Raw genomic sequence first — 15,085 nt, forward strand, 5'->3', positions numbered from 1 at the left:
AGATGTTGCTCCGGGTTGGGCTGCCTCTTCTCTCCTCCATTCCTCCTTGATCAGCAGGGAAATCAAAATGTATTGGCAAGTTCTGGCAAATCGGTCCCTGAGGATCGTGGCTAAACGTGACCATTTGCTTGTGATGGTTGCTCAACAGATCACTGCAAAATAGGAACCTTCAAGTCCCTGCCACGACACGTGAAAGTGGGAGAGAAGACAAATTCTTACAGGCATTCACAAAGGTCTCCCTTATCTTGCAAACTGGCTGCACTACTAATTAGCATGCAGGATCAATCAAGCTGAACACAATTATACCTTCAAGTGTTATATGGAATCTCTCAGGCCATAATTTTCAATGCTACTGAACGCTTCTGGGACCAACACAGTCAGGTAAAGCACTCCCACTCAGTGCACAGAGAAACAAGGCAGACTAATGGGACGTTTCCTTGCTTGCTTTGAAACAACTGTCACTTGTGCCTTGTAAAAGAGAAGAACAGACCTTGCAATAATTTGGGATGAACCTGCACTCTTGTGTGGTTTCCATCAACAAGAAGGGGCTCACCTGGCTATCTCAAAGGAACCCAGCCAGACACAGCTGAACTCTGGTTCTGGGGGTTCTCAGGGCAAGACCCTGCATATGTATAAGGTGAAAAATTCCACTTCTAATTGCAAATAAGTAGTAAGAAATACCCACATATGGAACTTCTACCCTGTTTATCTCGCCACATACGCTACCCTTCAAAAAATAGAACTTTCCTATGAAATAAATGGCTTTAAACTGGAAGTAGGTAGATCTAGACTAGATGTTAGGAAGAAATTCTTTACTGTGAAGGTGGTGAGACGCTGGAACAGAGAGGCTGTGAATGTCCCCACCCCGGAGGCACTCATGGCCAGGCTGGATGGGGCTGTGAGCAGCCTGGACTAGAGGGAGCTATGCCTGCCTATAGCAGGGGGTTGGAACTACATCACCTTAAAGGTCCCTTCCCACCCAAACCATTCTATGATTCTATGATGATTATCTCTCTTTAAAAATAGCTTCACATGCTAGTGCTGCAGTTTCATGCTCCTCCCCCCAGCCATGAAATGCTACTGAAAACCATGGAATGTGGAACATTATTGTTATTGCTTACTTGATACACATATTCACCATTAACTTCTCAATTTCATTTGCTACTCCTTTGGTTGGAGCTCCAGGCCCTGATTCAGAAATATTTGAAAAAAGAATACCTGGGGATTTGAAGGTTGCAGGGACAAAGAAAAACTGTTGCTTAGCTATAATGAAAGGATAGTGAGAATTTGGGGGAGTTTTTGATTATTGATTTTGCTATGAATTTTCCGTTTCTTGTTGGCACATCATTTTCTCATGGCTCATCGCCAAACCATCAGCTTTACAACAGTGCAGACATCCTGTCCTGGTGCTGAGGATAGCCGTATTATAGGACAAAGCAAGTTTTCCACTGATACTGAGACTATAATACCCCTAATACCTCCAACTACTGGAGGAGTTGGAAGATGTAAAATAAAGGAGGTAAGAAAGAGAAAGAAGAGAAAGTGGGGTTCATGCTTAAGGAAAATGAAGCCAACCTTGGTAAATGGCCTTTGAAATCCAACATGATATATGGCAGACACATAAATCGCAATCTTACAGCCAGCTAGACTGCCCTCATGTTCCAGGTACCCAACCCCAGGACACTGTATTTAGATCTGCAGAAAAGTCAAGCAGTCACAGCTGCAAATGAGACCAGAGAAATATCCTTGGTAAATACAATGTCCTAAAAAAATGCTTCAACAAAAGACTGGATTCCGGATTTCTTAAGCCAAGCAGCCAAAATTAGTCAACAGTTTATAGTTTCTAACTTTAATTTTTGTTACAGCGTCATTACTGTTGCTGCTGTTGTCTAAGGCTGCTACTGAAGCCACATTTGTATGGAGAGGTGATTTCTTTTTATTACATTGCCTGTTAGAGACAGAAAGAACAGCCAATGATCATATGCCTGAAAGCCTGCCCATCTTTCCAGTCACATAAATTGTCTTTAATCTTCCTATCTTCAAAATGGGACAAACTCATTACAGGAGCTCATCAAGTTCATTAACACTTGCAAAGAACTAAGATGTTATGATAGCAGAGCCTTGAGAAAACCTGTAAGGAAATTATTTACTGTCTTTGGGGTGCAATTTGAGTAATTTACAGTACAAAATGAAGAGGGCCATACACGTGATGAAGGTGGGCCAAAAAAATACTGAATAGCTCCCACTGAGTGAGCACCACCTGTCCTGCATGCCACAGGGGCACAGCTCCTACAGAGAGCTACTCTAAGGTTTGCCTGTTAGAGAAAACAGAATTTTCATTGCACATGAAATCTAACATTTCAGAGTGTACTCTACCCTAAAATAAAAATACCCAACTTTCTCAGGGAACAAAAACTTCACAACAATTCTGGGTTGGAAATACTGACTTTAGAGATCGCAATAAGTACCTCAATGTCATAAAACCGAGAAATCTGAAAACACTTGAATTCAGACAAAGATAATGTCTTTTGTCAGGAAACTTAAGTGCAAAGCTACTCGCTCATGTCAATAATTCAGCCAGCTCAGTTCTAACACACTCTCTGCTGCTGTTACTTCTAAGTGGGATTGTTATGTTTAGTACTTGCAGTGCCTGCTCCTTTCGCCTTGCCTAATGTCAATATGACTGCTTACACCAAAGAGAACTTAAAAGCACAGCCTAAGAGCAGGCACTTACTCAGCACCACATTTCAGTAGTATGAGCCAGCCTTCACATTCTCTGCATTCTCTTCGAAATGCTTCTGATCAGGTCAAGTCACTTCTCTAACTGAAGTCCTAAGAAGTCCTAGCTTCTAACTGGATGAATTTCCCACATTACTGTCCTAAGGCTACAGCAACAACCAGCTTTCTTAGAACTAATATGGAATGCCAAGTTAGCTGTATTTCACACTTCCCTGGTTTTTTTAATTAGGGAACTTGACTGAGGATCTAATATTTATCTTCATTGCTCCTGAGACAGCAAATAATTGCTGAGTGTAAGAAACAACATGATAACATCTTTTCCTATTAATCTTGCACAAAATGTAGCCATTGCTTTGTTGGGGCTCACAGTAACGTAAGTATTTCTTCCTCTGATTTGCTTTCCAATGAACAACTTCAACAGCACATCAAGACATTGAAAAGAATTAAAGAGGAAGTAAAAGGATTAAAAGGAAGTAAAGAGAAGCAGCAGAGGATTTCATAGAGAAAGCGTGATTTTCCAACATGCCAAATATTCTGGAATACCTACAAGGTTGAAAGTGGCCAAAAAGGATAGAAAATTAATCCTTGTTCACAAATATTTGTGAAACACTGTGTACACATAGTCACTGGATATTTTTATTATTATAACTCACACAGCAGATCTTTAAAGTTTTCTTCCTTTGATATCAACATCCAGACTTCCAACAATGTAATGGGATAATTTGTTTTGAAATCCCAAATGTCATTTTCTTTTGTTTTTGTTGTTGTCAGTGCTTCAATATTAGACCGTATTTGCTATTTGATTCCCTTTTTTCCTAAGCTTCCATTGTATCTTCATGAAATTAAAAAAGCCAACAGTCCAGCTTTCATCCCTCTCCTAAAAGCAGTGATTACTCTAACAGTAAGTGGCAAACAAACAAACAAAAAAAAAACCAACACCAATAAAAGCAACAAGAAAACTCAAAAAAGAGAAAAAACACCAAAATATTTTCTGTGATTTTTACAAAATACAGACATTGGAGAGGGAAAATAACACAATACAACTTCTCCCATTAGCTCTGCCATTCCCATCAGACCTCTCTGGATCTGAATGGGCTCAGATGCCAGCTCCTACCAGCCAACAGTACCTTTCCTGTGGGAAATGATGATGGACTGACAGAATCATGGGGTGGTTAAGATCTCAAAATTTATTTGTAGGCATTTAACACTGCTCTATTCTCGGCATCAGACATAGAGCTGCTTTGAGATAAAATGAGCTACTGAAATAGGACACAAAAATAGTGCATACTTTTTTGGGTTTTGAGTTAATTCAGTACAAACGTGTGTAACATTTTTCTTCCCAAAAGACTAGGTTCAAATCCACTTGAATTATTAAGGTTTATCTTTGCCCCTTGAGACTCCCCAGTTCTAGGAACAACCCAATAATGGATTTGTTTTCCAAAGCACTACATCGAGTAAAACATTAATAAAATTTTAAAAATGATGAAACTAAGGCAGCAACTAGTTTCAGATAATGAAATGAGGCTGTGAAGTGCCAAAACCAGACTGAATTCCCATTCCAGCCTCCACCTGTTGCACTGAAGTTTCCCAAATGCAAGAAAAAAGCAAAAGAAACAAGACAGTGTAGAAGACTGCTTGGATCATCAAGAACTGAACTCTGCAACAGTCACATCTCAGCATCTCTAAGGCACTGCCAAAGAAGTAAATAGGTACAACAGACTTCCTTGTCATGAAAAACACACAGAAGTATGATGACACTTGCTGTGTTCAAACATCACTTTAGATTTAAAAAGAAATATTTTTCATTTCTAAAATGTAATTTTGCTTCTATAACAGTTCAAAGTAGCACCTCTCCTCTAGCTGTCAGCAGTATTAAATTAAGGTTTATAGCCTTACTGCAAACCAGTTGCTGGGGGAGACGAGTGGAATATTGCAAATCTACACAATCACAAACATGCTTATGTGGATCCTTTCAGCAGGGTGCAGTGATGCACACTAATATCACAGCCAAATGCTCTTCTGTGCAAAGCAGGGGCTCCATAATAGGAAATCAATAATTACTACAGGTAGAAGCAGAAGCTTGCCAGGGAAGAAAGTTTTATGTCACGCCACTCTTCACTGTGCCAACCCCACTGACTGCAATTGTACAAGTGCAGCAAATTGTTGTCAAGGAGATAATTTCCACTTTGTTCAAAACCAGAGAAGCAATAGCTCAAAAACTCAAAGTATAAGCAGAATGTAATTGCACACAAGCACTTGCTGTGAGGGAGACCAATAACACTGGCCACTCATAACAGATTTCCCAAGAGGGGGACCTAATGTGGATAGAGGCAATCCAGCTTTCAGTTCTATGCAAGTAAAAGGACACCAGTGCAGTATTATCCTATCTCAACATGTCCTTGAACGTCAGTATGTTGGTGGATGCTATGACTCATTGGTGACTTTTCCAGTTGAGTGCACTGAAGACTGCCTACACTTCAGTGCTTTGAAGTCCAAGGGGATGGAGAAGAAGCTGTTCCTTACTCTTGTGTGCTAGGCTGTGCTTCAAGCCTTGATAAACTTCAATGAAATTATCCCAGGGGCAAAGCTGTTGAAGGTCAGCGGCACAGAGCCTGAAGAAGAATTCCTTTCTGGAATCTATGGCTCTACCAGAGGCTATCTACTAACCCATAAACATGTGGAAGACTTATGAGTTAGGAAAGATTATAGAAAAACAAGAACAAAATGACCCACAGATGTCAGAGAATAACACAGTAACTGGCTCCATATAAGCAATACACACCGAAGACATCAGTGAAAAACACAAGAGATGACACTGCAATTCTAAGACAACCATCTGGGTTTCAGGCACTCTCCCTACTGTCTTGTAGCACGCTGAAACACACTTTGGTTAATGCTCTCCATGCAAGAGTTGTTTACCAAATACATACTGAGGTGCAGAGAGAGTGGTAAGAGTTGATCAATATTATTACTCAGAATTACGATGCCCTGAGGATGAGATGCCTATAGGTTGCTAGCCATGGTGAAAAAGCTAGGTAAATATTAAGCACTGTAAAAACAGCTTTAAAGAAAAGATAATACACTAACATGAATTTTAATAAAATTATTGCTATGTGTAAAGACAGATCAAGTAGATAGAACATGTCTTCTAGTAATGTGTCTCCAGGTTTTCTTTAAGATCTTTGCCCTTCAATAAGTAAACCACACAATTAAACAACTCTCAGAGGATTTCACACAACCACTGAGAACTGATAGCCATTTGCACATTTCTCATCAAACTTTCTTTTGGCCATAAAGTTGACTAGGTGAGACCTAAAAGGTATTTTACATGCGTCTAAACTTAAAAAATAATTTGATCTTGATGTATCAGTTTAAAAGACCAAATAATGGTTAACAGTAGTTTTTGTATGCATTTCATGAAGTGTTACTTCTGCATAGTGGTGTATGGGAACTGCTGAATCACGGCCTGAGCCTCTGATTACCTGAGGCAAGCAATGAGTCAGCCACAGGAGCACAGATGAAGGCTATTCACCTGTGCTCCCAGAAGGGGTAGAGGCTGGCTGCACCTCTCCTAGATCCTAGATTTAAGTGCTGACTGCCACTGAGGAAGATCTCTTCCTGGAGATCACTCCTCATGGAGAATATTGTGAGCCTACAACATCAGTAAGCATTTTCCATTTATTATCTTCCTGTTGCAATAATCCTACTTAGCCTAACTTTCCTGTATATTTCTTTGTTATAACATCTGTATATTCATTGATTATACAAGTGGTTATCTTTGTGAGGTCAGTCATCTTAGGGAACACAAATTCTTCTTGTTTTTTCACTTCGGTCCACAGTTTGTTCTGAACATTCACCTTCAGCTGCATGTAGTCCCCTCTATGGTGTCTTAAATTATACCGAGTGCAATGGTGTTACACACCTGATATATAGAGATATATCTGTGTGTGTGTATTTACAAAGAGAGCAGTTAAAATACTCGACTTTCAGCCCTCCTGGGGCCTTCCTTTAGTGGGATGTGGAGGCAGTCACCATACAATTATTCTCATCACTGCAGCACTAGGACATAACTTTTAACACATAGGGAATCTACACTCAGAAAGCTTAGTGAAATAACAACAACAAAATCAACTACTCTGGAATCTGCACTTCAGTCAGGAAAAAACATGCCACGTCTCCATAGCAAGGATTTCTTGAACAGCAACAGGACTCTTATGCAGTAGTAATTACAGTAAAGGCTCTCAACCCTACTTCCACAGTGCTCTTCTTTCCATTTGACATGTAATTACCACTGCTTTTTAGTTAGTAATATAATTTTAAACAGTCTTTCCCTGTTATCACAAAGATGATAAAAGACCCTTACTCTAGAATCTAAAATGGATAAAAATCAATGATTCACTGCCCAACAGGCAGTAACACAGTCAAGAAGGTCAGAGGCCTCTGCATTCATAGCAGCCAGGTCTTTATGAATAACAGTCCCTGCAATCTCTGAAATATTTTCAGCAGAAGAATAGGAAAACTAAGCAAACCAAGAGTTGGCAAAAACAAGGTGGCAAATCCAGACTAACAGCCCTCTATATGTGTAGAAGGTTCAGTACCAGCAACAGCAGCTGACGTTTTCTCCATGCTGCAATAACTCATTCATCCTACTTCCATTTTAGTGCTCTCTCCACTTTAATCCAATGACAGTTCTGCTGGGAAGGTCTATGCACAACTTAGTCTTTGTAAATTGAAAGGCACATTACAGCAGCCATTAAGCCCCTTCCAGGTAGATTGTGACTGAGTTACCACTTTAACCATGGAGCATATCCTCAGAAATAAAAAGCTTAGCATTCTTTTTGCAATATGCACGAAAGGAAAGAAAGAATCAAATAACCAAGAACTGTACTCAAAACAGTCAAAACACAGCTACCCAACTCTTTTTTTTTTTTTTTTTTTTGAGGGGTTTCAAACTACCACTCTATTTGGTTGTGTGGGAGCCTTGAATTGCTAGCCAACCACCTTCAAAAATGCTGCCTACCAAATACAGAATCTGACCATTACTCTTAAACTGGTTCCTAGGCTATAACCTTGGGGATGTCTTCACTTCCTCAAGCTTCCATTTCATTGCCTGCACCAGAAAGAAATACATCTTGTTGGGATTACGTGTCTCCTTATTGTTTAGAAGTAGTTATGCGAACAGTGTAGTTTTTCTTCCACATAAGAACATCTCATTTTTAAGAGCTTATCTAAAATGAAAATAACCTTCGAATAAGGAAAATGTTTTCTAAGCGTTAGTTCAAAAGATCTTACTTGACCTGGAAAACAAATACTCAATCGTAAAATAGCCTGGGTTGAAAAGGGCCACAATGATCATTTAGTTTCAACCCCCCTGCTATGTGCAGGGTCTCCAACAGCTATTGCTTAGCTTCATTTTTAGAAATGCTCAAAATTTGCTTTATTTTGGATATTAGATCAATATTTTTAAAGGAAGTGTTATTAAAATGCATAGCTTTTCTCATCATTTCTAATTTTTCAGTCAAAACACTTTTCAAATTTCTGGTAAAATTTACTCAGTTTCATCTCACTGAAGTTACATTTTTACCAAACCTAGAATAAAGAGAGAGATGCTGCCTACCCCTTTTGTAACATACAGAGGCTCTCAAGTGGAAGGTTGTACTGAGTAAATTCTATTCACAAGTCCTCAGGGTGGCAAGAAGCACTGGAATCATTACCACATGCTATCACAGCATCTGCCTGAGGAAGCCCTGGGTCATTTGAGCTTGGTCCTGTCCCCTGAAATCTAATCATTCAGATGCTGCACCCAGTGAGACTATTATTATTATTATTTTTAACTATGTTAACTAGGTTAGCACTGACATAACTGAAAACATGCTCTCCATTTGGCAAATATTAAAAATGCAAATACTAACAAAATACAGGTATTACCAGGAACCTCAAATTTGCACAGTAGTGAAAAATGACCACTGATGCTTCACACTGCTTCACATGAGCACTGAGGGCACATTATGCTGCTATTGCTTTTTCACTGAGTACCAGTATGGAAAACAGTTAATGCAAAACTCAACATTAAAAATTTCACTGACAATTAAGGTGACAGATTAAAGTGATCTACATGCAATCTGCAAACTAGTTTGGCATTCGCTGATTAATGCAGTAAATTGGGTAATAACAAATCTTACATGCAATGATGTAAATCACCAACTTCACTCAGCAATATATAGATGGTGTCAATTTTTGATGCAAGTTATTAATTTTCTGTAGGTGAAGCACTGAGTGTCTATCACAGTCTTAAGATGAGATTACGAACAGAGACTTTCAATTTTAGAGCAGAACAACTTCCAGATTAACAGTGGAATGTCTGGTACTAATATAACTGCTCAGATTTCCAAAATTCAAGTGAAAATTGCTTTTTATTGTAGTGGGAAACTGTAATAGGAACCTACCAGCATCTGAATCCAAGCTTTTTAATGGACATGCATTTGAAGGCAGAAGGATGCTTTATAAATGTGACATATTTCTCTAAAAAGATGCTCTCAAAAACTCCCGTCTCCAAGCTCTGCTTTGATACTTTGTACAATACAGATCTGCTGCTTTTAGAAACGGCAGGAAGGAATGTCACAGAAGAGGCCTGAAATCTAAAATATTTGGCCCAATTGCTGGAAGCAAGGCGCAGTCCCTCTCAGTATTCCACAGGTGCTCAGACAACAGACCCCAACTTCTTTCAAACAGTCACAAGTTCATGAGGTGAAGATACTTCCCTCTACAAATCTCAAGCAGTGCAAGATTCTAGCTTTAGCAACAGCACTTCAGCTCATCACTTGCAATGTTAATGAGTTAAACTTGACTGTAACAAGAACTTGGAGTTATTTGTACCTGTGGTACAGGTAGGCAGACACACCTCCAGCTGCCCTGGCAGGACAGATTATTGCCTACATCTGTTAAGGACTGCTTTCCTTTCTGACCCCCAAGGGAAGAGCCATGTGCAAGTACTCCCTAACTTATTTCAGTCAGGGGAGTTCAGAACAACAGCTCTTACCAACTCAAGGATTTTATGTTAACCTGTCCAATCTCCACATGGCAGCAGCAATCTGGACAGCATTTAAATGTCTCACACGCTCTTGTTGCCTGCTTAAGGACTAGAGGAGCAAGGCCATGGGATAGTGCTTCAACAAGGCAGAGGAGCACCTCAGTGGCTGTGCACTAGACACTATTGGAAAGATGCCATTCTATTATGCAAAATAGTTCTAATACATAGTAATATTGTTATTATTCCATTCAAGGCAATTTATGGAGGAGTATTTTTCTTTCCCTTTATTTTTAAAAGAGAGCATACTGAAGAACATCAGACTCCTAACTATCATTACCATAACAGTTTTGAGATTTGTTAGCACAGCTTGGTCTTCATTTGAGATACTCAGCTCAGATCTGTTTCTACAACTAGGAGAATGGTTAAGAAAACAAAACTAAAACAAACCAATCAGCTGCAGTTATCCTCACATCCAAAGAAAATTCTGTCTCCACATAAGAAATGCACAAGAGGGACCTTTCCTTAAATCAAGATGGAGATTAAAAAAAAGTACATACAGGAAATCATAGTGGCTTTCTCAGAGAGTATTTAAAATTATGAAAACATAATGAGCATACAAACAAATGAACACAGGAACTCGCTACAATTTTATATCCAGAACAGAAGTTTTTGTTTTAGATTTTTCCTAGTAAAGTGGACGTTGATAATACAAACGTAATGGAACATCAACTCCCTGACATGACTCCTAATGGTATATTATGCCAAAGACATCCTGTCAGTTGAAATTTAGGCTAGAACTTGGTGATCTCAGAGAAACGGATTTGAAATGACTAACTCCTGAGTGTAACCAGATATTCATAAAGTAGTTGGAAGGATTATGGTTCAAGGCAAATGCGTCACATAATACAGATCTTAACCTCATTTAGAAGTAACATTTAAGCCATTATTAAGGGGTTGAGTTACCACTTCTCTTAAACAGAAGTGACACAGTCATTCATTCACAAGTGTAAGAAAAACAAGCAAGATAGTGCAAGAGAGGGAACTATCTAGTGGCAGAAAAGTGATTGAAAAAAAATAACATATGGATCTTCTATTATCACTCTATGGGAAAGCAGCAAGCGATTCAGTGTCCAAATGCAACTCAATTTGAGCAGATTTTTCAAAAACCCGTCAGTGTGAGGTTTCACATAAAAGAACATGTTGAACAAAAATCAAAGCTTCTACGTCAGTGATTTTATATGGATACAGAAAGCAGAATGATCTACAGGATTCCATCAGAAGTCTTTTGGTGTGGCTCTGGTTCTACCGAGAACCAATTTATTTACAACAAGCTGCTTCTGTATCTGCATGCTCTTCTGTGTGATTGTTCTGTTCAGAAATATACCGGCTATTCCAGACCCATTCATAAAATATCTATAGACAGTACTGCAATTAAAAGCCCAAGTTTGATTTCTGGTTTTATATTTGATCTACACAGGCTTCCCAGGACAACTGGTCTTTTTTTTTTTTTTTTTTTTTAATTTGTTAGGTTTTTTAAGCCTAGAGAGGATTCTAGCTATGACTGGAAGCATCTTGCCAATGCTTTTACTAGTAATGCCAGTATTACACAGTATTCCTAGATAGCACTGTTAGTCTTGTACACAACAGCCATTTAGCTTTTTCAGGGTTTATCCTAAGAGACTTTGAATAAACTGCTGTAAAATAATTACTATAAAAAGATCTATCTAGCATACTAAGCAGTGAGCTTTGAGGAAAATCCATTTGTTAAAGATTCATTACCTGACACAATTCATTCAAAAGTAAAGAATCGATGTTCTTTTAGGAGTTCTGTTAGAAATTCCAGGCTACAATTCTTCAAGCAAAGCATTGTACCTTTTCTGACACTGATGGTGCTATGATGCTAAAGGTAGAATGAATTGCTCTCTGTAGTGTCTCTTTTTCCTCTCTGCTGATTGCAGATGGACCCGAGAGACTGGCTTTGACATGACACCTAACTTTCAGATACCTGAAGTCACAAAAGATGAATACCATCTTGTCTAACATAATACAACAAAACATCTGAATGTCCGAACTAAATCTTGCATAGGGAAATCAAATCCTGTGATGTTGTGAATTAGATGACTGGTTTATCATACAAACTTCACTCCCTGACCATACAGTTACGGTCTAGACTGAACTGCTTAGGAATAAGCTTTGCAAATAGAAGTCAAGGAGAGCACTTTTTGATCTCTGCTGAAAATATTTTCTGGCCTTTGTTCAAAGCAGCCAACATCAACAAAATTTAGACCAAAAAATAACCAAAGGTTGGGGGGACAAATTCATTGCTTTTTCTATGCATTCTTTATGAACATTTGGCACTGTGTAAAAGTCACACAAGCACAGCAAGATTCCTCAAACGTACAGTGAAGCTCTGCCCTGAGCAGCCTCTCTGCCTGAGTAACTTTCAAAATGAGTGCAATTTTCTAAAGGGGAGTCCCCAGTGACAGCTCTCAATTATACCAACACAGTTATAGCTTAAGCAATGCCTAGCATTAACTAAAAACTCAAAGCTGACAGCAAGGCTACTCTTTCCTGTTTCATCAGCCAAGTACTTCTATTTAGACTTGTTACAGATGCTCCAGTAAATTGTTGGTTATTGTTATTGCTACTAATAGCCTGATTCTGTTCACTGCTTCACTCTCATTTCTAAGATCGATGGAAGGGCTGTTTAAAATAGTTTCCATTTCCACCCATCTGATTCCATCCCAGGTGCTGACTAATCTACTACTCACTCACCGTGTCTCTTGCCAAAGGGCTTTGCTCATTTTCACTCATCTATTGCAACTTGCCTTTCTGTTTGCACTAAGGTATTTACAATCTCAGTGTAACACACAGACTGGAGACACCTGTGAGTACTGTTGTGAGAAGGCACAGCAATAGGAATAGAAGCAATAGTAATAAACTCCTCGGTAGTATTGGCAGAACAGTATCACTGCAGGGTTGCACTGTAAGAAGAGTAAATTTGCAAAACTGATTTTCATTTGGTGGCATCCTGCCTGGTTATGACATGATAATTACCCTACTGGTACAGGAAAGGAATGCACTCTTTGCTTCAAATGCTGAAAAATAATTTGAAGTAGAGAATGTTCTGGCTGCGATTATTCTGAAGCCACTGCTGATAACTGTAACTGCTAGAAACAGAAGCAGCAAGTAGAAGTACATTTATTATAATTTATGGTGAGCTACACGAAGCCACAAACTAGATGACATTCTACAAATCAACAAATAAGACGAAGACTATATACTATAATGTACACTTATGATGGAGTAATAATTGCCCTAACAGTTCCATGATGAGATTAGATAGGTAGGAATGTTTTATGACTGAAGGGAAAAATAAAGGAATAGGCTTGCCCAAATGAGAGAAATTGCTTGATTTCACTTGGGAGCAGAGCAAGTTGGAGATGCTGTAAAGATAAAATTAGAGGAAAACTGAAGACAAACAGTGTAAGTGGGGAGAACCACACTAAAACACTCTGAGCAAAAAGCAGATTAAACATGTTCTGAAGTAGAACATTTTTATAATGCGCCACAGAAATTATTATTTTGGATTTCTCATTTGTCTTGATTAGTTGCAATCTATACTTTCAGAAAATACCCTCGATACAAAATATATTTTTAACAACTTAGATTGCAAAATACAAGTTTACAGGGAGATGCTTAACTACAAACACTGAGCATCAGCTCTAGCATCCTTTACCAAGAAAAACAATGCCAGCTATAATGTAAACTAAACTCTCCCACTGGCTGTGAAAAAACAAGCAATGACAACAAGACTGAAATCCGAAGCAGCATTGTTCCTATCAAATTTCTTAGGTTTCTCCTTTTTCCCAAAAGTTATGATAAATACACAGGCACAGACCTTCAACCAATGCAGTCAAAGCTCCAACGATGACCAATGAGCAGTCTTCTTAACAACTTTCACTAACAGAAGATCTACCCAAGTAACTTCAGAATTACTCACTTCACTTTCTTTACTTCATGACACAGTTTACATGCAATAAATACTTCAGGTTCTTAGCTGTCTGAGCCACTTGGCATTTCTTTAGACATTCCAATCACTTCTGTTTTGTCACTGATGTGTACCACAGAAGTACGTGATGAGTTAACACTATTGCCAAAACTTTACGTTTAGTGTTTCTGAGCTTAGAGTGATAGCTCTTTCTTCATTTTGGTTTCTTTGGTATCAACTTATTTTCATTGTTATTGCATGAGGTGCATAAAGAGTCAATAATACACACTCCGTAAGTTAACACAAACATTGAGAGTATCACAGAAATATTAAAACTTCTTTGGTTTTATATTCATTTTTTTTTGCACCATATACCACCATGCTGAACTTACATAAGTAAGCATTGCTTACAGCTCTAAATGACATCTTAAAAATTCAGTTATAGTTTATAATTTAGGCTTAAGTGCACAGAATATTCAGTGCTGTAATCTATGCAAAATCATCTACTTCAGATTGTGGCTAAAAAAAAAATCAACCAAAACAACTCAGATTCAGTGTGTCACAATCTATTATCTCACAAAAGCGGATCAATTGCCTCTTACCTTCAAAGGTTAAAGGTATCATAGCAGTTGCTTTGTTCAGATTTATAACAAATTAAAAATCCAACACTTATATCATTTTTGGAACAACATGACAAATCTCTCTGTAAGAGCTGACTAAATTATATTTCCTTATACATCTGGAAAACATTTCCAAACCTCTTGTTTTGCTTATGAATTTGCTGCTGCTCCATCAGTCATACCCCATAGACAATACACTTCAGCCTGGAACGAGACCCAGAATCCAGCTGACTCATTTAAGTGCCTGCAATCTCCCAGTGGTACAAAACTTCTGCACTTCAGTTGGCACTTATTTAAAGCACGAGGGGAAGCGTTCTTTGAATCTCTTTTATGTAATAAAACCTAACTGGTAATTTAAGATCTCTCCATCTGTGTTTGACCTCTTGATCAATATGCCTTAGTACCAAGGCTTTCAAAGGCTCAATTCATAAAAGCAGCGTATGCTTCATTTACAGAGACACTCCTTAAAATTGCTTCCATGGCGTATAGTCTTTCCTTTCTCATCCTCACAGGTAGAAGGCATGCCTCAGTGCAATTCAATAATGACGGGATTTTTGAAAACTCCTGGGGGACTAAGGAGCATAGTTCCCATTAATTTGTGCTCCTAAGTCACTTGGCAGCTTTTGAAAGTTCTCTCTTTCCCCAACTTTTTCCATTACTTCAAAGTAAAGGATCACAACGCATGAATTTAATGAACTGACCCAG

General features: G+C 38.5%; 1 protein-coding gene across 13 annotated transcripts in view; it reads right to left on the reverse strand.

The window, feature by feature from the left end:
* Positions 1 to 15,085, reverse strand: part of ALK (ALK receptor tyrosine kinase) — a 332,192-nt gene that overhangs the window by 77,515 nt on the left and 239,592 nt on the right. The window lies entirely within an intron of this gene.

Source organism: Phasianus colchicus, chromosome 2 (assembly GCF_987193195.1).
Source record: "Phasianus colchicus chromosome 2, bPhaCol1.hap1.1, whole genome shotgun sequence".
NCBI lineage: Eukaryota > Metazoa > Chordata > Aves > Galliformes > Phasianidae > Phasianus > Phasianus colchicus.